This window comes from Schistocerca piceifrons, chromosome 11 (assembly GCF_021461385.2).
Source record: "Schistocerca piceifrons isolate TAMUIC-IGC-003096 chromosome 11, iqSchPice1.1, whole genome shotgun sequence".
NCBI classification, from domain to species: Eukaryota; Metazoa; Arthropoda; class Insecta; order Orthoptera; family Acrididae; genus Schistocerca; species Schistocerca piceifrons.
Genome location: NC_060148.1, coordinates 42,363,059 through 42,386,136, shown reverse-complemented (window position 1 = coordinate 42,386,136; position 23,078 = coordinate 42,363,059). Strand labels below are relative to the sequence as shown.

At 40.7% G+C, this 23,078-nt stretch overlaps 1 protein-coding gene across 1 annotated transcript in view; it reads left to right on the top strand.

Annotated features, from left to right (window-relative positions):
• LOC124720026 (tRNA-dihydrouridine(47) synthase [NAD(P)(+)]-like) overlaps positions 1 to 23,078 on the top strand; it is a 227,880-nt gene that overhangs the window by 3,014 nt on the left and 201,788 nt on the right. The window lies entirely within an intron of this gene.

Genomic DNA, 23,078 nt, shown 5'->3' with positions numbered 1-23,078 from the left:
GAGATTATATAATGGTAAGACAGAGATTCAGGAACCAGGTTTTAAATTGTAAGATATTTCCAGGAGCAGATGTGGACCACAATCTATTGGTTATGAACTGTAGATTAAAACTGAAGAAACTGCAAAAAGGTGCGAATTTGAGGAGATGGTACTTGGATAAACTGAAAGAACCAGAGGTTGTAGAGAGCTTCAAGGAGAGCATTAGGGAACGATTGACAAGGATGGGGGAAAGATATACAGTAGAAGAAGAATGGGTAGCTTTGAGAGATGAAATAGTGAAGGACGCAGAGGATCAAGTAGGTAAAAAGACGAGGGATAATGGAAATCCTTGGGTAACAGAAGAGATGCTGAATTTAATTGATGAAAGGAGAAAATATAAAAATGCAGTAAATGAAGCAGGCAAAAAGGAATACAAACGTTTCAAAAATGAGATTGACAGGAAGTGCAAAATGCCTAAGCAGAGGTGGCTAGAGGACAAATGTAAGGATGTAGAGGTGCATATCACTAGGGGCAAGATATACTGCCTACAGAAAAATTAAAGAGACCTTTGGAGAAAAGAGAACCACTTGCATGAATATGAAGAGCTCAGATGGAAACCTAGTTCTAAGCAAAGAAGGGAAAGCAGAAAGGTGGAAGGAGTACATAGAGGGTCTATACAAGGGCAATGTACTTGAGGACAATATTATAGAAATGGAAGAGCATGTAGATGAAGATGAAATAGGCGATACGATACTGCATGAAGAGTTTGACAGAGCACTGAAAGACCCAAGTCAAAACAAGGCCCCAGGAGTAGACAACATTCCATTAGATCTACTGACAGCCTTGGGAGAGCCAGGCCTAACAAAACTTTACCATCTAATGAGCAAGGTGAAATACCCTCAGACTTCAAGAAGAATATAATAATTCCATTTCCAAAGAAAGCAGGTGTTGACAGATGTGAAAATTACCGAACTATCAGTTTAATAAGCCACGGCTGCAAAGTACTAACACAAATACTTTACAGACGAATGGAAAAACTAGTAGAAGATCAGTTTGGATTCCGTAGAAATATTGGAACACGTGAGGCAATACTGACCCTACGACTCCTCTTAGAAAATAGATTATGGAAAGGCAAACCTATGTTTATAGCATTTGTAGACTTAAAGGAAGCTCTTGATAATGTTGACTGGAATACTCTCATTCAAATTCTGGAGGTGGCAGGGGTAAAATACAGGGAACGAAAGGCTATTTACAATTTGTAGAGAAACCAGAAGGCAGTTATAAGAGTAGAGGGGCACGAAAGGGAAGCAGTGTTTGGGAAGGGAGTGAGACAGGGTTGTAGCCTATCCCCAATATTATTCAATCTGTATATTGAGCAAGCAGTAAAGGAAACAAAAGAAAAATTCAGAGTGGGAATTAAAGTCCATGGAGAAGATATAAAAACTTTTGAAGTTTACTGATGACATTGTAATTCTGTCAGACAGCAAAGGACCTGCAAGAGCAGCTGAACGGAATGGACAGTGTCTTGAAAGGAGGATATAAGATGAACATCAACAAAAGCAAAACGAGGATAATGGAATGTAGTCGAGTTAACTCGGGTGATGCTGAGGGAATTAGATTGTGAAATGAGACACTTAAAGGAGTAAAGCAGTTTTGCTATTTGGGGAGCAAAATAACTGATGATGGTCGAATGAGAGAGGATATAAAATGTAGACTGGCAATGGCAAGGAAAGCATTTCTGAAGAAGAGAAATTTATTAACATCAAGTATAGATTTAAGTGTCAGGAAGTCGTTTCTAAAAGTATTTGTATGGAGTGTAGCTATGTATGAAAGTGAAACGTGGATGATAAATAGTTTAGACTCGAAATGTGGTGCTACAGGAGAATGCTGAAGATTATATGAGTAGATCACACAACTAATGAGGAGGTATTGAATAGAATTGGAGAGAAGAAAAATTTGTGGCACAACTTGACTAGAAGAAGGGTTCGGTTGGTAGGGCATATTCTGAGGCATCAAGGGATCACCAATTTAGTATTGGAGGGCAGCGTGGAGGGTAAAAATTGTAGAGGGAGACCAAGAGATGAATACACTAAACAGATTCAGAAGGATGTAGGTTGCAGTAGGTACTGGGAGATGGAAAAAAACTAGCACAGGATAGAGTAGCATGGAGAGCTGAATCAAACCAGTCTTTGGACTGAAGACCACAACAACAACAACAACAACAACAACAACAACAGGTTGTGTTTGTTGAGAAAATTTGTAATTCATGATGCAAATTACACAAGTAAAAGACATTTAGACACTACCATTCAGTTCCACATAACCCTACATAGACAGTCAGGATAAACAGATTCCATCATAAGGAGGGAGAGGGTGGAGTGGTGACAGGAAGTGCGTCTGGGCCACACCTTAAACTGGCCGCTGCAGACTTTCGGCCACTGCCATGGCCACGGTGAGAAGTAATGCCTACAATTTGGTAGTCTCAGTACACACTTGACACTGTGGATCTCTGAATACTGAATTCCTCAATCATTTCTGAAATGCGATGTCCTATGCATTTAGCTCCAACTACCATTCTACGTTCAATGCCTGTTCGTACACACGGTTTGGCCATAATCACGTCGGAATTGTTTTCACTTGTATCACCTGAGAACAACTGGCAGCTTCGCCAACGCATTGCCCTTTTGTACCTTGCTTACGCAATATTACCACCATCTGTATATGTGCACATAACTATCCCATGAGTTGTCACCTCAGTATACACCACTGTAATAAGACCTATGATAATGTATAAGGCTACTGTGTGGTGGAATGTAGTAGAATGGAAGGTGGCTAATAAGGAACAGGGCAAAGGGCAGAGACTGGCCTGCTCAGCCACTACAGGAATTAGCAGTACTCCCACTAGTGGGATGAAGACCATACTGGACAAGCCACAAGTATACCTTTGGGTTACAGTGGAGGCAGGGGCATATAGGTTAGGGATGGAAAAAAAATGTCCGTTTAAAACGGATATCGGTTTGGGTTGTTTGAGGAAGGAGACCAGACAGCGATGTCATCGGTCTCATCGAATTGGGGAAGGACGGGGAAGGAAGTTGGGTGTGCCCTTTCAAAGGAACCATCCCCGCATTTGCCTGGAGTGATTTAGGGAAATCACGGAATCACGGAAAACCTAAATCAGTATGGCCGGACGCGGGATTGAACCGTCGTCCTCCTGTATGCGAGTCCAGTGTGCTAGCCAATGCGCCACCTCGCTCGGTAAATGGATACCGGTGTTTTGGCTCCTAACAATGGGTATTTTTTTGGTATTTGTTTGGTCTCGGTTATAGCAAGTGTTTTTTGTTTTTTACTAATAACTGAGTAAAAGACCCAAAATAACTATTACCCGTAGCAGCACTTCTAAAATTTTTTGTTCTTAAATAAATCTTTTTTAAAAAAGGAGTAATTTTTGTTCGTAAAATTTGCATTGGTTTCAAATGTTGCGTTATTACAGAAAATGGGAAAAGCAATCGGTGCTGACAGAAACGAGCCACAAACACGTGGCGTAAGAATTGATACGGCGTTGCCGAGATGATGATCTCTGTGTTCCTGTGTGTCATAGCTTAAGGTACATGTGTGCATGCAGTGCACAAGATTTGCCCCCACCTGGTCTATACGGTAGTTTCTCGCTGTCGTCGTCGCACATCTGTTGTATTACAGAATGGCACTGTTGCTATTATAGTCTGGAAATATTTTTACGATGTGACATAGCAGTGAAGTACAGTGCTTCATTTGCTTTAAAAGATTAAAGATTTATCTGCTATTTCTATGAAATAATAAAAGAGGAAGGAAATTATGATAACAGTAATAAATTAAAAATTAACAATTCATTCGCAATATAAATATAAAGGAGCTGGTCTGCTGCCTGTGTTTACATAATATTTCTTATTTATCTGCTTGTAGTCCTTGAAAAAAGACAAGAGTTCTTCAACCTCTGTTTCTCCTAGCACTGACTATTTGTAATGACCAAAATTGTGCTATAATGCCTAATTACATGATTTTGTTAGGAGAGTTTCAAAAAAATTAGAATCAGTAGGAGAATACTGGTGATCTTTTTGTAATATTCAACCATTTATCACTTTTCGAGAAAGGCAGCGAATGATGGACGGACTCAGTTTTCTTTTATTTACTTGTTTAATCCAATAGTTTGATTCTGAACATCTTGAAATTGAGATAATCGAAATTTTACAATTTCTGCTTGATTTCTACATTTATTGCAGGAAATAATGGGAGTAAAAAAAAAAAAAAAAAAAAAAAAAAAAAAAAAAAAAAAAAAAAAAAAAAAAAAAAAACTGAAAATCAGTTATTTCAGAAACTGCATATTTTGAGCCGTTTGAACAGTCAGCTTAAAGTGGTGTGGAAAAAACTGATGTAAACAAAAACTTGTTGTTTCAGTGATAACCACCATCCCTGATATAGGTATAAAACTGGAAATAACTCTCTCACACTTATGTAGAGAGTGTTGTAAATATTGGAATGGTCGGGGAAATACTTGCTAACCATATTATAGTCTTACAGCTGCTTCAATAAATCTTTTAGTGTAATGATTGGAATAACAAACCATGACACCATTCAGGACAGGAGACATAGTCTAGTATACTGATGGGTCTTAAAGGCATGGAGGTGCTGGGGCCTAGACTAGAGAGAGAGAGAGAGAGAGAGAGAGAGAGAGAGAGACAGCAGTCTTTCTTGGGAAGCTGACCGCAGTGCTCCAGGCAGAAATATCTCCTATCAGAGGATGCGTGGAGGAGAAGTTGCATACATACTACAAGAATTGTAGCATCTATATTTATTCTGACAGCCAAGCAGCTCCCAAATCTCTATCAACCCCCTCAACAAGATCAAAGATTGTTGCAGAATGCCATAAAGCCCTTGTGAGACTTTGGGATAGCAACAGTGTAAACCTGCTGTGGGTCTCTGGTCATTCCAAAGTTAGTGGCACGGAATAAGCAACTAGTCCGGCAAGGACAGGCGTGACAAACAATAAAACCAATGTGTGCAATTGGATCAGGAGGCAGCCTGTAGAATATTGGACTGTGATCCAAAAGCAAAAATGTGGCAAGCTAACAATGCCGAAGTCACGTTCCGAGAGAAGTTCTGTAATCCTGGACTTGAACAAGGGACAGAACTGGGTATAGAGGAAGGAGCCCCCAAGAATAGACTATGGGATGAGGAGGAAGCTGCACCACACATAACTGTCCAGTGCAAAGTGTTGGGAGCAGATACCACCAAGTGTTCGGGTCATTAAATCCTGAAAAAGTCGTGTCTGATAAGGAACTAATAAATGTTGTAGGGACGTTCTTGGAGAATGTAAATACTTCAGAATTAAAGGAGACCACTACTGAAAAGCAGAAATATTGAGTTATCAATAGGCACACATTATAAAAGGAAAACTTGTTAGCTTTTGGAGTTATTGTTTGACAAGCCAAGGCGCGCGAGCGTACACACACACACACACACACACACACACACACACACACACACACACACACACACAAAAAGCAGCGTTACTTCCATAATTCGAACTGGGAACAACTGCCAACATAAGTAACTTAGAAGTACCGAGTGATCAAGAAGTCAGTATAAATTTGAGAACTTAATAAACCACAGAATAATGTAGATAGAGAGGTAAAAATTGACACACATGCTTGGAATGACATGGGGTTTTATTTGTAAAAAAAAAAAAAAAAAAAAAAAAAGTTCACAAAATGTCCGACAGATGGTGCTGGACAGCAAAACGTCAGTGACTCAGTGACTGCGCATGACAGTCGTGTATGAAAGGAGCTGTAATGAGAGAGAGAATCAGATGCACCAGCAGTCGCAGCATGTTGACGTTACCTGAAAAGGCGCTTTTAGTGAAGCTGTATTATCAGAAGGGGAATGTGCTAGTTCAGCATTATGATCCTATCGCCATAGGAAGGGGATTCGAGCGGGTAAAGGTCAGTTGACAAATGCAGCTGTGGCGAGAATGATTACGAAATTCGAAGCAACGGGTTGTTTAGACGATAGACCTCGTAGTGGCCGACCGAGCACAAGCCGTAATGCTGCTGAGACAGTTCAGGAAGAAATGGAGACTGTAGCGGGTTCGTCTATGCATGGGGAAGTCAGCACTCGTGCAGTCGCACATTGCAACAGCATTCTGTACACTACTGTTTGGTTGGCACTGAGGTGTACCATCCGATGCCATCCGTACAAAATCCATCATCGTGAACTGTTACCTGGTGGTTTAGTGAAGCGGAGGGCATTTGCGGTGTGGGTGTTTCAAAAGATGGCGGAAGATGGCGATTGGTTGAGTAACATGTTGTGGACTGACGAAGCTCATTTCATGCTCCGAGGGTCTGTCAGTGCCCACAACTGCAGAATTTGGGCTACTGAAAATCCAAGAACTGTCGTGGAAACTCCATTGCACGACGAGAAAGTCACGGTATGGGTTGGATTTACCACATCTACTGTTATCGGGCCTTTTTTCTTCGAGAAAATGCATGATTCTAGTTTTGTAACTGCTACCGTGATGGGTGAGAGGTACACCGATATGTTACAGAATCGCATCATCCCCAGCCTGGCTGATAAACACCTGCTGGAACGTACGATGTTTATGCAGGATGGCGCTCCACCCCATATTGCTAGACGCATGAAAGATCTCTTGCACGCATCGTTTTGTGATGATCGTGTGCTCAGCCGCCACTTTCATCACGCGTGGCCTCCCAGGTCCCCAGACATCAGTCCGTGCGATTATTGGCTTTGGGATTACCTGAAGTCGCAAGTGCATTGTGATCGACCAACATCTCTAGGGATGCTGAAAGACAACATCGGACGCCAAGGCCTCACCATAACTCCAGACATGCTTTACTGTGCTGTTCACAACCTTATTCCTCGAGTGCAGCTACTGTTGAGGAGTGATGGTGGACATATTGAGCAGTTCCTGTAAAGAACATCATCTTTGCTTTGTCTTACTTTGTTATGCTAATTATTGCTATTCTGACCAGATGAAGCGCCATCTGTCGGACATTTTTTGTAAAACCCCATGTCATTCCAAGCATGTGTGTCAATTTGTACCTCTCTATCTACATTATTCCGTGATTTATTCAGTTTTCAAATTTATACCGACTTTTTGATCACCCGGTAGATATCCTCAGTGCAGCAAAGCAATTAAAATCACTTAACAAAGGCAAGGCCTCCAGTCCTGATTATATACGTCAGGCTCCTCCTTGAGTATGCAGATGCAATAGCTCCATATTTAGCAGTCGTACATTGAAGGATCTGTACCCAAAGACTGGAAAGTTGCTCAAGTCACTCCAGTACCCAAGAAAGGAAATAGATCTGCTGAACTAGAGACCCGTATAACTACCGTCGATTTGCAGTAGGAGTTTGGAACATGTACTGTGTTCAAACATTATGAGTTATCTTTAAGAAAATGATTTATTGACGAACAGCCAACACAGATTCGGAAAATATCATTCGTGTGAAACACAGCTGTTTTATTCTTGCAAAGTAATGAGTACTTTTTGCAGGGGATATCAAAATGATTTCATATTTTTAGACTTCCAGAAGGCTTCTGACAACACTCACAAGCAACTTCTAATCTAATTATGTGCCAGTTTTACGACTGGATTTATGATTTTCTGTCAGAAATCATAGTAATTGACAGAAAGTCATCAAGTAAATGAGAAGCAATGTCTGATGTTCCCCAAGGAAGTGTTATAGTCCCTCTTCTGTTCCTGATCTACATAAACGATTTAGGAGACAATCTGGGTAGCACTCTTAGATAGTGTTTGCAGATGATACTGTCATTTACCATCTTATAAAGTCATCAGACAATCAAAACAAGTTGTAAAATGCTTTAGACAAGATATCTGTGAAAAAAGTGGCAGTTGGCTGTAAGTAAAAAAGTGTGAAGTCATAACATTAGTACCAAAAAGAATCCACAAGATTTCAATTACATGATAAGTCTCATCAATCTCAAGGCTGTAAATGCTGGTAAATGCTTACTTATTATAGTTATGAATAAGTTAAGTTTGAACGATCGCATGGATAATATTGTGGGTAAAGCAAACCAAAGACATGATTTAGTGGCAGAACACGTAGAAAATGCAGCAGGTCTACAAAAGAGACTGCCTGCACTGTGCTTGTACATCCCTTTCTGGAGTACTGCTGTGCAGTGTGGGATCTGCACCAGATAGGATTGACGGAGGATATTGAAAAAGTGCGAAGAAGAGCAGCTTGTTTTATACTATCGCGAAATAGGGGGGGGGGGGGGGGGGGGGAATGCCACAGATATGATACACGAATTGGGGTAGCAGTTGTTATAACAAAGGTGTTTTTTGTTGCAGCTGGACCATCTTATGAAATTTGAATTACTAACATTCTCCTCAGAGGTTGAAAATATTTTTTTGGCGTCCGCCTACATATGGAGAAATGGTCATCTTAATAAAATAAATCAGAGCTCTGGTTTCTCCTATCTTGGAATCAGTTCTGAGACTCACTTTTCATTATTGCGTTCAGCTCCTTCAGCGATTCTGTTTTCATCCCATCAGTGACGGCAAACCGGCATTCTTTTGTGGTTCCCTTCAGCCTCGGAAATAGAAAGAAGGTGCAGGGGGCCATTCCTGGCAAATATGGTGGTGGCCGAGGCAACATAACGGTTCTGTTTTTTGCCAAAAAATCATGAACAAGCATTGAGGTATGAGCGGGAGCTGAATCGTGATGCAATTCCCACGAGTCATTTTGCTACAATTCTGGCTTTCTTTTGACTGGTTCATGCAGAGGGTGCTTAACTTGCAGGTAGTATTTATTACTGACTATTCGGTGATAAGGCAGGAACTTGTGATGCACTATCCCATGTAATAGAAGAAAAGGGAAGAACTTTCACAGTTGATCAAACTTATCGAATTTTTATCAGTCCGTGGCTCTTCAGGCAGTTTCCACTGGGACGACGGGGCCTCGGTTTCGATGCCGTGCCTGTATACCCATGTTTCATCACCTGTTGTAACATTCTTTAGAAACTCTGTATCTTTGTCAGGTTCATTCAGCACTTCCTGAGCTGTGTCTACATGGCATCATTTTTGCTTAAAATAGAACAATTTCGGGAGAGACTTTGCTGTTACACATTTCATGCCCGAAACATTGAAAAAATTGCTTGGCATGAGCCAAAGGATTCGCTGATGTCATTGGCAGTGTCTCTGGTGGCGATTCAGTGATTTTCCAGAATCATTTTCTTTACTTCTTAACATTGTCATCAGTAATTGATGCGCTACAGCATCCCGGGCAGTTGTCATTTCCAACATCTTGTTGGCGCTCTTTGAAACATTTATACCATTCGAAAATTCTTGGTTTACTCATAGTAGATTCACCAAAAGCCACAGCCAATATTTGGAATATGGTCAGCACTTTATTCCATTTTTCAAGAAAAATTTAATGCAGATTATTTGATACATTTTTTTCGAAAGTAAAAATTCACTGAGCACTTGAAAATACGTATATTTTTTCCGACTGCCAACAACATTATAAATGCCTGACATTGTCAGCTGGAGAGTGATCCATTAACTCAATGTAAAGAAAGCTTCTGGTATGAAGTTCCTTATTGCCTTGACCAAGTATATTTACACTGGATTATTAATTTCAACAGGACTGAGCTGCCATCTTCAGGTCCACAGAATACAGCACAGCGCAGTACGATTTCAAAATGTGTACTCCGTGGATCTGATGATTGCAGCTTAGTCACGTAGAAACTAGTAAACGAGTGTACATATATACGGTGGGCAATTAACAAAGTAATATCAGAAGCTTTGTTTATGTGTCAACAATAAACTAAATATTAAAAACAGAGGGCGTTTGATATAATGAAGAATATGATACATCAGCTTTGACTAATGAAATTAAGAACAAGTAAAGGGTTGGACAAAAATAAGGAAACACTGTGAGAAATGTATGCTTCAACAAAAATGTAGATGCTTGCCGAGCCTGCAGGTGGCACTGTTGTATTTGGTCACGAACAGCACCTGTGCGATGTGCTCAATACATTGCAAGTGTCAGTCATGCTCAGAACAGTGGTTCTGTGTAGTTTTGAGTCCATTATATCAGAGCTAACTGAAGTTAAACATGGGGAAATTGTCGGTGGGCGTTTCCTTGCCGAGGTAGCAGAGTTGTTTGGTGTTTAAAGAGGCACCGTATTGGAGATTTGCATACAAGGAAAGTGGAAAAGCATAATCCCCTAAGTCACAACATAGATGAAAGCATGTATTGAGTGATTGTGACAGACAGTCATTGAAGGGGATTTTGATGAAAAATAGGGGGACGACAGCTGCAAAATTCACTGCACAATCGAATGTCGCACTCGCGAACCCTGTCAACATTGAAACAACTTGAAGGGGCTTCATAGGCAGGGAACTGCAAGGCAAACTGGATTTCCAGAACCACTCATCAGTGTTGCAGATGACCTTAACACAAAAACATGGTGCTGAAACCATAAAACCTGGACTACAGAGTGATAGAAGAACGTCACTTAGTTGGTCGAGTCCCATTTCACACTGTTTCTTGTTTCTAACTTCTGGCCGAGAGCGAAACATGGCAGGAGTTTGGGGATGATTTGGGTAGCCGTATCGTGGTATTCCTTAGCCTCCCCGTCCCGAGTGTGGGGTTTGCCAGGGATTGAGTGATAGGGGTACATGCTGCAGGAAATTCGGTCGGTTGACTGAACTGAGAGGGAGACTGATTGTCTGATGATGAGGAAAATAAGTACTCGAGAGATATAATTAACCTCAAAATTTATTATGAATCTTTAAATCAAATTTACTTTCCTAGCTAAGGTGCCTCAATGTTAAGTCAAGTCCTCACACAGAGACAGTGACTGTCTAATCACTGTTCCGTCTGCTAACTGAATCCCTCGTCTGAATCTAAGATCAACAGAGTCTTGCAGCCATTTAATTCCGACTGAGCAACATCAGCCTGACACACTTGCTGCCTCTGTCCGCAACCACTTGTCGTGCCTATCCTGCACTGTCACCGAATCTCCACATAATCTTTCTCTCCACTGGATCTCCAGTTCTAGCATTTTGTTCGTCTTTCGCCTTAGACCTCACCAGCCCCTGAAGTGATGATGTAGCTTGTAATGCTTCACACTGCCTATTGGCTATGTTGATTTTTTTGTTCATTGGCTATCTTGCAGAGACCAGAGGGGATAGGAAGCCTTTCCCTATACGGCTACCAAATTCATCCTAAGCCTTTCATTGGTGTCTCGTGATGTAGTGTCCAGTACCAGCCCCTCATTCTTTCTCTCTTGCAGCTTGTGTTCTCTGTCTACAATTATTTCCTAATGACCTTGCCTCATTAATTCTGTCAACTAGTTTACCTTTACTGACACTTTGCTTCATTGATTCTGTCAAGTAATTTATCTCTTATCTCTGTAGGCCTCCTGAATCACTCCCCTGTGCTTCTGTACTTCAGGAACGTGACATACTTATCTCTATATGCCTCTGAAATCGGCTCTTGTAGCCCAACACCTGTGGCCCTTGTGGCTTCTGCCACATCCAAAGTTTCATGTTTAATCCAACATACTTTCAGTAGTGTTCACAAGACTTGTCTTTTAGTTAAGGAAATGACACTGTGCAAAGTCACGTTATTGCGAAGGATTATGTGACCGTTTTGGCTGATCGGATCCATCCCACGGTAGTATTTTCACTGACGGTGATGCTGTATTCCGAGATGACAGGACTCCTGTTCACACAGCTAGCTCGTCCAGGACTGGTTTTGTATGCACGAGGATGAATTGTCGCATCTCATCTGGCCATCACAGTCGTCAGATCTCATTGTTATCGAGCCTTTGTGGGATACTTTGGAGAGATGGGTGCGTAATCACAATCCACATCTGTCGTCATTACCTGAGTTTGCCACTATTAACCCTCAAGTGGGTGCGTATGTATAAAGTTTGCCAAGTACAAAAACATTGTTGTGTACCTTTCCATTGTTGTTTTACAATTGCGAGCTCATACTTAAATTTCTGTGCAGGGAAGAGACCCCACCCCCCAAGAGGGATCATTGCCGATAAAATTTTATTAAATAACTTTTCCATTCATAATGTACAGCCATAGCCGGCTTGGGCATATTGTGGTGGAAGGTGCTGGCCGGAAGACCGTGGTTGGCACATTCCTGCCACATGCTCCTCGGTCAGACTCTAGTCCCACGAGTTGGTTGCACTGACGAGGGTACGCTACTAGCAAGGCGCGTTGGCGGAATCGACCCTCCGGTCAAAGACTAGTCATGTGATCACGTGGGAACACAGCCGGGAGCGGCGAGGACGGCTCGGAAACAGCTCCGCGCTCGCTTAGCTTCAGACCTCGGCCCCGAGTAGTCGCTCCTCTAGCCTCTGCCTCTCTCCTCAAACCTCCTGATGAACAGACGGCAACTCCTCTCGGGGCTGCTCAGCCCTACGTAGGCACCCATGTACCATTGTTACACGAATAAACAGGGTCCATTCCAGCTTGATTACTTTTAATTATCACAACGCCCACTGCTCCTGACCTCTATCCTGACGAACGTTTCTTTGTTACTGCTTCAGCAGAAACGGTGATAAGTTGTGTTGTCACACGTCCGAGTGAGCAACAGCTATATAAAATAAACAGCAAGCTAGGTGAGGAAAAAATTTACAGTTTGAGCAAGAAAATGACACAGGTTCTCAGCTAGCAGCACAGTCCGACACGGAAGCAGCTATGTACGAGGTAACTAGTAGTCAAGTAAGTAGATTGGCACGGATATGAATGCAACTGTGCTGTTTAATGCATAAAGTGGATCATGATTTGGGGCGAGGGCAACACTTGTATGGGGTGATTTAACGAAAGTTTATTTTATTATTATTTAACTGAGTAGTGGTTTAGCTCATGTAATGTAAGTTTATTTTGTTGTTGTTTACTTAAACTAAAATTATACTGTAATTCTGCTCAACATAAAGAAAGCTGTTCTTTACGCGTGTTCAGAGTATGCCATGTGCCCACTTGAGGGTTTAGAGGAAGAGTGGTATAACATCCATGTGAAAACAATACGGTACCTGAAATTGTCCATTCTAAGAAGACAGGAAATTGTTTTAAAGCCAACAGGTTTCCTACACAGTATTAGGCATGGTAATATGCTGTATTTTTGGTACATCCATAGTTTTGTCCAATTCTGTATATTGACTAATGTCGTCCAGTGATACATATTTTAATCATCCAATTATCTGGACTTTAGTGGGAATATTATTGAAATCTTTAAAATATCAAACAACAGTTAGAAAATAGTGGTTTACTTCAGACATAAGAACATCATAGCTCATTTACCAATTCACTTTCCAAACAGTGATGTGAACATATCTGGCACCTGCACAAACCCCACCCCCACCCCCATCGGTGCCCAGGACACCCTCTACAGAAACACGTATAGTAATGTAATATATAGAACTTACTCTAGTAATTCTAATAATAATAATAATAATAATAATAATAATTTACTCTAATAACAATATATTTTCTGGAAAATCTTGTTTGTTATGGAGACCATGTAGCACCTGGGGCATGATAGACCCTCTTCCCCCCCAACTCACCCCCTCACTGCATCGCTGTTTCCAACCTAACCTAGACCTCAGGCGATGCTACAGATTTGTTTGTCACCACAGCTTCTGTTTAGTGCTAAAGGCAACATCGCTGGTCAAAGGAGAATGGCTGCATTGCGAACTTCAACATACTTGCGACCGCTGGCCCCATTGAGTGAAGAAATATAGTTTTTGTTGTTATTTGGAAATTGGAAAGGAATTTTTTTTATTTGTGTGGCCACAGTGTTCGTAGTTGCTTTATGATTCTCGAGGGTATTTTTGTTCTGTCATTGCAACTACATAAATGCGTGATTTTTTTTTTTTTTTTTTACCACACATTTTTGTAGTTGCAACAACAGAGAAAAATATCCCCAAGAAATAGAACGGAAATGTTTGTGTGATGCATTTCCTATTCTTTAAGTTGCCAACAATGTAAAGAATTTACTATACAGTCGTTTTCAGGGCCTTCATTATAGTTTTGCTTTGGCATTTAATAGACTCTTATCAGAAGCAGTAAAGGGTGTAATAAGCAATTGAATGGAAAAGCGATTTGTAAGAAAATAAAACCAGGTTAATGGAATGTAGACATGTTAAATCGGGTGATGCTGAGGGAATTAGATTAATAAATGAGAGACTAAACATAGCAGATGTGTTTAGTTGTTCAGTCGGCAAAATAAAACTGACAATGATCTTGGAGAGGATACTCTCCCTTCGTTAGAAAAGCTCCAGGACAGGTTTTTTTCTTTTTTTTTTTTTTTTAAAAAAAAATCTGAGTTTGCAATATTACAAAGGAACAAATGTTGTTCTTATGTTACGTGGTATGTGTGCATTCTTGAAATGACCTTGGTCAGGTTTCTGCACAAGCTCAGTAAGTGGCAGGGCTGTGCTTTACAACTCACAGTTTTGGATCTTTGCGCATTAGTTACGGTGGTACAATGGATGCTGATTGTGAGTAAAGTGTGGGCACCTAGTGAAATGTGAACAATGATTAAGCAAGCATATGTTGGTGAGACACTTTCAATAAGTCTTGTTTGTGATTCGCACAAAAGGTTTTGTGAAGGCAGAGATTCAGTGCAAGACGATCCCAGAGCCACTCACGAACTACAGCACATACCAATGCAAATGTGGGTCATGTAATACAGTTATTCCAATAAGATTCGTCATATAACTGTGCATACAATAATGTAGAACTTAATTTGAATTGTGATATTTGTCGTAAGATATTACGTGAAGGTTTAGTGAAACAGGAACTTAATGAAAAACTACACTAACAGATGAACAGAAAGAGGAAATGTGAAGAATTTCTGCTGAAGTACTGGATAGAACAAGATGTGATCCCACATTTCTGTCAAACATTATTGCTGGGGGTGAAAGTTAGTGTTACCAGTACGACCCTCACACAAAGTGTCAAAATGCTGAATGGCAGAGTCCTGAATCACCAGCCTCAAAAAAGTCGAACAGCAATCTTCGAGAACAAAGACAGTCTTGATCACATTCTTTGATAGTAAAGAATTAGGTCACCATGGATATGTTCCTCCAGGTCTAACAGTGAACCAAACTCTTTACACCGAAGTCTTGAAAAGTTTGCAGCAAACAGTTCAATGTCGCCTTCCTGATTTGTGGTATTCTCAGAACTGGCTCTTACTGCATGACAATGCAAGACCCCATACTGCTTTATCTGTTACCAAGTATCTGGCCAGACACTTTGTTGTTGACACGCTACCTTTACCATATTCGCCCGACCTCTCGACCTCGTGATTTTTTTTCTTGTTTTCGCGAGTGAAAAGGCGACTAAAAGGAAAGCTTCATCAAGAAATCGCAGACGTCCAACGAGCTGTGACAAAAGAGCTTACAAGCGTATCACTTTAAAATTTCCCTGCTTGCTTCCAAGACCCCAGAAACATTGGCAACTGTGTATAGATAGCCAACGGAACTACTTTCATAGGAGCTAGGATCATTATTTGGTAAGTGCAATTTTCTGTTTTTAAGAAAAACCTTCCCTGTAAGTTTTTTGACAGTGGCAGTGAAATGCAGATTGTAAATAGCAGGAAAAGAGTTTCTGAAAAAGATAAATCTGATGACATTGAATATAAATTTAATGAAGTATTTTCTGAAGGTATTTGTCTATATGGAGGTGAAACATTGATGATAAGCCGTTCAGACAATACGGGGAAAAAAAGAAAAAAAACTTTTGGAATGTTGTGCTACAGAAGAATGTATAAGATTAGGTGGGTGTATCAGATAACTATTGGGGATGGGGTGTTATGAATCAGAGCGGAAGAAAAATGTATGGCACAACTTGACGTAAAGAAGGGATCAGTTGATAAAAACACCCTGAGCCATCAAGAAGTTGTATGGAGCCTTTCTCATGGAGTTTCAGCAAAGCTCACAATTCACAGTATTGTTGCCAGAACTGATTGTGGCCCCCTGGTTCTCCAGTCGCATGGAAGGCTTGAACCAGAGACATTGTGGGTTCTGTGTCAAGCTAGACAATGACTTCTTAGACGTGTGCCATAGACAAGGACTTCTTAGACGTGTGCCATAATGTTGAGAGTTGAAGGGTCCCCATAAATTGGCCAGGTATGCACTACACATCAGAGGCCGCCCAATGTAACTGAAGACCTTAGAGAAAACCTCAGTTCGCTTGCACGTAAGTTCCCTATTCGTAATGCAGTCATTGGAAGAGACTTTAATCATTCAAAAATCAGTTTGGTGATTGTAGTTTTGTTAATGGTGGACATGACAAGACATCCTGTGAAACAGTACTAAATACCTTCTTTGAAATCTACCTAGAAGAGTTAGTATGGAACCCCACTCATGGTGGAAATATGTTAGATCTAATGGCAGCAAACAGATGTGACTTCTTTGAGAATCAAAACTAGTATCAGTGACCATGAAGCAGTAGTGTCAGATCTCTGTGAGAAACATGAATCTTTTAGCTCAGGACAATAACATTTAGAGAAATTATGGCTCAAGTTTAAAAGAATAGTTAACTATGTACTGGATAGATATTTACCCAGTAGAACAGTTCATGATGGGAGAGATCCTCCATGTTATTGCAGTCACTGTAAAGAAGTTCTAAAAAAACAGACAATACCGCAAAAGAGGTGTAAAACAAAGCATAGGACTATATATAGAGATATGCTGAATGAAACGTCTTGTTAAGAGAGCAATGCAGTGACTGCTGTAGCAGAATACTGTCAAAATATCTTTCACAAAACACAAAGTAAGTTTAGTCATATGTATAGGATGTTAGTGGTGCCAAAGTGTCCAGCCACTGATGGACAAAGCAGCAGCTTGACAATAGTGAAGCGAAACCAGAAGTACTTAAATTTGTTGTTATTTAGCACCTGAAGCATATTTCGAAGATTTTTAATTTGTACCCTGCAATGTACTTACTGCACTTAGAATCTTTTTTGGGTCTAGTGAAGCAGGGGATACAACCCGTCGGCTTTGAACAATGACGTCATTCCTTAGTCATAGATAGTAATGTCTTCACTTCGAGGCATAGATAATAAAGCAGTTCTGTGTTCTAATAAGCGCTATCATTAAAATAATTGAATGTGAATCTAAAAGCGATCGCTTGATATTTGCTAAATCATTAAATGTGTGATTTAATTAAGTTAATTGTTTGTTTCTTATTCAGACGGTACTTAATATTTTTCGTAATGATATTGAGGTAATGTGGATTATTAGTTTTTTATTATAGAACAATTTGTAGTGTCTTATTTTCGTTTATAGGAATGGATTTGTCTATCCCAGTGAATCTGGACGATTTAAGGGAAGTTATGGGCCAAGATATGTTGACCACAATTTGCTTCCTGCAAATGTGTGGTCTCGTTGCGGAATACGTTCAATGTCGTGAGTGCGGCGAACATATGCGCCTTACGAGTGTATCGAGTCGCCGTACTCACGACTTATTCATATGGCGCTGCAGCAAAGATCGGTTGTGGCGGTCCATTAGACGAGGGACGTGGTTCGAGAAATCTAAGCTCGCCCTGAGAGACATAATGAAAATCATATATTGTTGGTGTTTAAGATATCCTGTATGGCTGTGTGTGCATGAGTGTCGTGTCAGTAAGCGTACCGTAGTAGACTGGTACTCGTTTTGTAGGGAGGTTTGTGGGGAATATATGAAATATAGGGGGCCGTTGGGGGGGCCGGGCGTTATGGTCGAAATTGATGAATCTCATTTTGGGAAATGGAAATACAATAGGGGGGAACCTCCGGTTGGATTATGGGTGTGGGGGGCACTAGTTTCAGGTCAGCATTGTGATGATGTAGTGTTTAGAGTAGTACCAAATAGAAGTAAGGAAGTTTTGGTTAGGTTAATTGAAGATCAGGTTGCAGAGGGATCTATTGTTATTTCAGACGGGTTTTCTTCTTATAGGGATTTAGGGGATAGGGGTTACCAACATCTTGTAGTAAACCATAACATTGAATTTAGATCTCTATCGACAGGCGCCTGCACTAACAGCATAGAGGGGTACTGGTCAGCGGTAAAATCTCTCATAGGGAAAGGGAAACGTGATATTTCGACTCTTCAAAGCCATCTAGATGAGTATTCTTGGAGACAAAGCATTCCGCGGACATATTGCCCGTTTAAATGTTTCATTAAACATGTGGGCAAAATGTACCGTCCCAAACATCTCAGTTAATTTCAGGGGGGGTGGGGGGAGGGGGGAGGGAAGGGGGGTTGGTGAATGTGTGTGTGTGTGTGTGTGTGTGTGTGTGTGTGTGTGTGTGTGTGTGTGTGTGAGAAAGACAGACAGAGAGAGAGAGAGAGATTTCGTAATGTGTTTGTTGTGAGTGTGGGTATGTGATTTTCATTACTGTCTGTTTAGGCGAGCTTCCGTTATTCGTCGATATTTCCGTGTGGTAAGTTCTCTTTTCCATTTGCTTCTTTATCTATATTTCACTATTTTGCCATATTTCACTTTCTTATTCCACCAATATGCTTCAGTAGCTGATAAGTGTTTTTTGGCTTTGAAAAAAAACCCTCACGAGATAGAATAAACTGATCCTAAGATACAGGTGCTTCAGTAGCTGATAAGTGTTTTCTTGGCTTTTTTTTTTTAAAAAAAATCTCACGAGAATAGAATAAACTGATCCTACTTTATTAAGCAATCAATAAAAAAACTAAACTAAAACATAACAGCAAAAGCAAAAATGGTAAACTGAAAATAGAATAGATTATGATATGTACGATATGTACATAAGAAAAGACTGTTAGTAATAGCGGAGACGAAATAAACAGCACATCTACAATTTGTATCCTGTGTTCCACTTAGGGTTTACTGAAGCGGAGGATACATCGTTCAGGTGAAGAACAGGACAGTAATGCTAGTGAAAACAAAGAAATCGCCCTACGACAAACTCGTATTCCGGACTGTACTTAAGCAACACACTTCGAATGAGCTTTTAATTTGTATCGGGTGTTTCATTTGTGGTTTAGTGAAGCAGGGGATACATAGTTCAAGTGAACAACAGAACAGCAATGCTAGTTGAAACTAAGAAATCGACTACGCTGAACTTGTATCCCGTACTGCACTTACGCAATGCAGTTCGAAAGACTTTCGAGATACAACTGACATACATGTAGCGTGATGTATTCTTTGCTAGTAATTTCATTCATTTCTTTCCATTGTATTTTGCGGAGAAATACTAAGATACAAACACACGATATCGTTAACGTGAAAATACTACTGGCCCTTACATATATGAAATAAAGTTTATCTCTCTCGCATTCCTTTGTTTCTCAACATTCTCCTCAGCTCTTTCATCTTTGTAAAACATGCTCTCTGGCGACTTGTGACGTCATTGTTCAAAGCCGACGGGTTGTATCCCCTGCTAAACTGTTGTTGTTGTGGTCTTCAGTCCTGAGACTGGTTTGATGCAGCTCTCCATGCTACTCTATCCTGTGCAAGCTTCTTCATCTCCCAGTACCTACTGCAACCTACATCCTTCTGAATCTGCTTAGGGTATTGATCTCTTGGTCTCCCTCTACGATTTTGACCCTCCACGCTGCCGTCCAATGCTAAATTTGTGATCCCTTGATGCCTCAAAACATGTCCTACCAACCGATCCCTTCTTCTAGTCAAGTTGTGCCACAAACTTCTCTTCTCCCCAATCCTATTCAATACCTCCTCATTAGTTACGTGATCTACCCACCTTATCTTCAGCATTCTTCTGTAGCACCACATTTCGAAAGCTTCTATTCTCTTCTCGTCCAAACTGGTTATCGTCCATGTTTCACTTCCATACATGGCTACATGCCATACAAATACTTTCGGAAACGACTTCCTGACACTTAAATCTATACTCGGTGTTAACAAATTTCTCTTCTTCAGAAACTATTTCCTTGCCATTGCCAGTCTACATTTTATATCCTCTCTATTTCGACCATTATCAGTTATTTTACTCCCTAAATAGCAAAACTCCTTTACTACTTTAAGTGTCTCATTTCCTAATCTAATCCGCTCAGCATCACCCGATTTAATTTGACTACATTCCATTATCCTCGTTTTGCTTTTGTTGATGTTCATCTTATATCCTCCTTTCAAGACACTGTCCATTCCGTTCAACTGCTCTTCCAAGTCCTTTGGTGTCTCTGACAGAATTACAATGTCATCGGCGAACCTCAAAGTTTTTACTTCTTCTCCATGAATTTTAATACCTACTCCGAATTTTTCTTTTGTTTCCTTTACTGCTTGCTCAATATACAAATTGAATAACATCGGGGAGAGGCTACAACCCTGTCACAGTCCCTTCCCAACCACTGCTTCCCTTTCATGCCCCTTAAGTCTTATAACTGCCATCTGGTTTCTGTACAAATTGTAAATAGCCTTTTGCTCCCTGTATTTTACCCCTGCCACCTTCAGAATTTGAAAGAGAGTATTCCAGTTAACGTTGTCAAAAGCTTTCTCTAAGTTTACAAATGCTAGAAACGTAGGTTTGCCTTTTCTTAATCTTTCTTCTAAGATAAGTCGTAAGGTTAGTATTGCCTCACGTGTTCCAACATTTCTACGGAATACAAACTGATCTTCCCCGAGGTCCGCTTGTACCAGTTTTTCCATTCGTCTGTAAAGAATTCGCGTTAGTATTTTGCAGCTGTGACTTATTAAACTGATAGTTCGGTAATTTTCACATCTGTTGACACCTGCTTTCTTTGGGATTGGAATTATTATATTCTTCTTGAAGTCTGTGGGTATTTCGCCTGTCTCATACATCTTGCTCACCAGATGGTAGAGTTTTGTCATGACTGGCTCTCCCAAGGCCATCAGTAGTGCTAATGGAATTTTCAACTCAGGTCTTTTAGTGCTCTGTCAAACTCTTCACGCAGTATCGTATCTCCCATTTCATCTTCATCTACATCCTCTTCCATTTCCATAATATTGTCCTCAAGTACATCGCCCTTGTATAAACCCTCTATATACTCCTTCCACCTTTCTGCCTTCCCTTCTTTGCTTAGAACTGGGTTGCCATCTGAGCTCTTGATATTCATACAAGTGGTTCTCTTCTCTCCAAAGGTCTCTTTAATTTTCCTGTAGGCAGTATCTATCTTACCCCTAGTGAGACAAGCCTCTACATCCTTACATTTGTCCTCTAGCCATCCCTGCTTAGCCATTTTGCACTTCCTGTCAATCTCATTTTTGAGACATTTGTATTCCTTTTTGCCTGCTTCATTTACTGCATTTTTATATTTTCTCCTTTCATCAGTTAAATTCAATATTTCTTCTGTTACCCAAGGATTTCTATTAGCCCTCGTCTTTTTACCTACTTGATCCTCTGCTGCCTTCACTACTTCATCCCTCAGAGCTACCCATTCTTCTTCTACTGTATTTCTTTCCCCCATTCCTGTCAATTGTTCCCTTATGCTCTCCCTGAAATTCTGTACAACATCTGGTTCTTTCAGTTTATCCAGGTCCCATCTCCTTAAATTCCTGCCTTTTTGCAGTTTCTTCAGTTTCAATCTGCAGTTCATAACCAATAGATTGTGGTCAGAATCCACATCTGCCCCTGGAAATGTCTTACAATTGAAACCTGGTTCCTAAATCTCTGTCTTACCATTATGTAATCTATCTGATACCTTTTAGTATCTCCACGATTCTTCCAGGTATACAACCTTCTTTTATGATTCTTGAACCAAGTGTTAGCTATGATTAAGTTATGCTCTGTGCAAAATTCTACAAGGCGGCTTCCTCTTTCATTTCTTCCCCCCAATCCATATTCACCTACTATGTTTCCTTCTCTCCCTTTTCCTACTCTTGAATTCCAGTCACCCATGACTATTAGATTTTCGTCTGCCTTCACTACCTGAATAATTTCTTTTATCTCATCATACGTTTCATCAATTTCTTAATCACCTGCAGAGCTAGTTGGCATATAAACTTGTACTACTGTAGTAGGCATGGGCTTTGTGTCTATCTTGGCCACAATAATGCGTTCACTATGCTGTTTGTAGTAGCTAACCCGCACTCCTATTTTTTTTATTCATTATTAAACCTACTACTGCATTACCCCTATTTGATTTTGTATTTATAACCCTGTAATCACCTGACCAAAAGTCTTGTCCCTCCTGCCACCGAACTTCACTAATTCCCACTATATCTAACTTTAACTTATCCATTTCCCTTTTTAAGTTTTCTAACCTTCCTGCCCGATTAAGGGATCTGACATTCCACACTCCGATCCGTAGAATGCCGGTTTTCTTTCTCCTGATAACGACGTCCTCTTGAGTAGTCCCCGCCCGGAGATCCGAATGGACGACTGTTTTACCTTCGGAATATTTTACCCAAGAGGACGCCATCATAATTTAATCATACAGTAAAGCTGCATGTCCTCGGGAGAAATTACAGCTGTAGTTTCCCCTCGCTTTCAGCCGTTCGCAGTACCAGCACAGCAAGGCCGTTTTGGTTAATGTTACAAGGCCAAATCAGTCAATCATCCAGACTGTTGCCCCTGCAACTACTGAAAAGGCTGCTGCCCCTCTTCAGGAACCACATGTTTGTCTGGCCTCTCAACAGATACCCCTCCGTTGTGGTTGCACCTACGGTACGGCCATCTGTATCGCTGAGGCAAGCAAGCCTCCCCACCAACGGCAAGGTCCATGGTTCATGGGAGGGGCCCCGCTAAACTATACCCCCTTTTTTCCCCCTTTATTAATTCATCTGTTATATTGTGGGAATGCTGTAATACCTCTACTACTACCGTAATAATTTGTGATCATTCATGCTTGCCCATCTGTTCCTTCGTGCTGAGTTTGCACAACTGATAGAGCGAAATAAACTTCAACATAAATGCTTTTTCGCTCGAAATGCACGGCTGAACATCAACATGCCAAAGGTCCGGTATCTTTGCGGTCTTACATGCAGCTGTCTTTTGTTTGAGAAAGTTGAGTGTAGCCGGTCAAACTTGAGTGTCACATCGCCTTCAGTTAAAATTTCTCTCGGACACGCTTTGTGACAAAACGTTAAGCAGAGCATCACAGTGTCAGATAATTTGT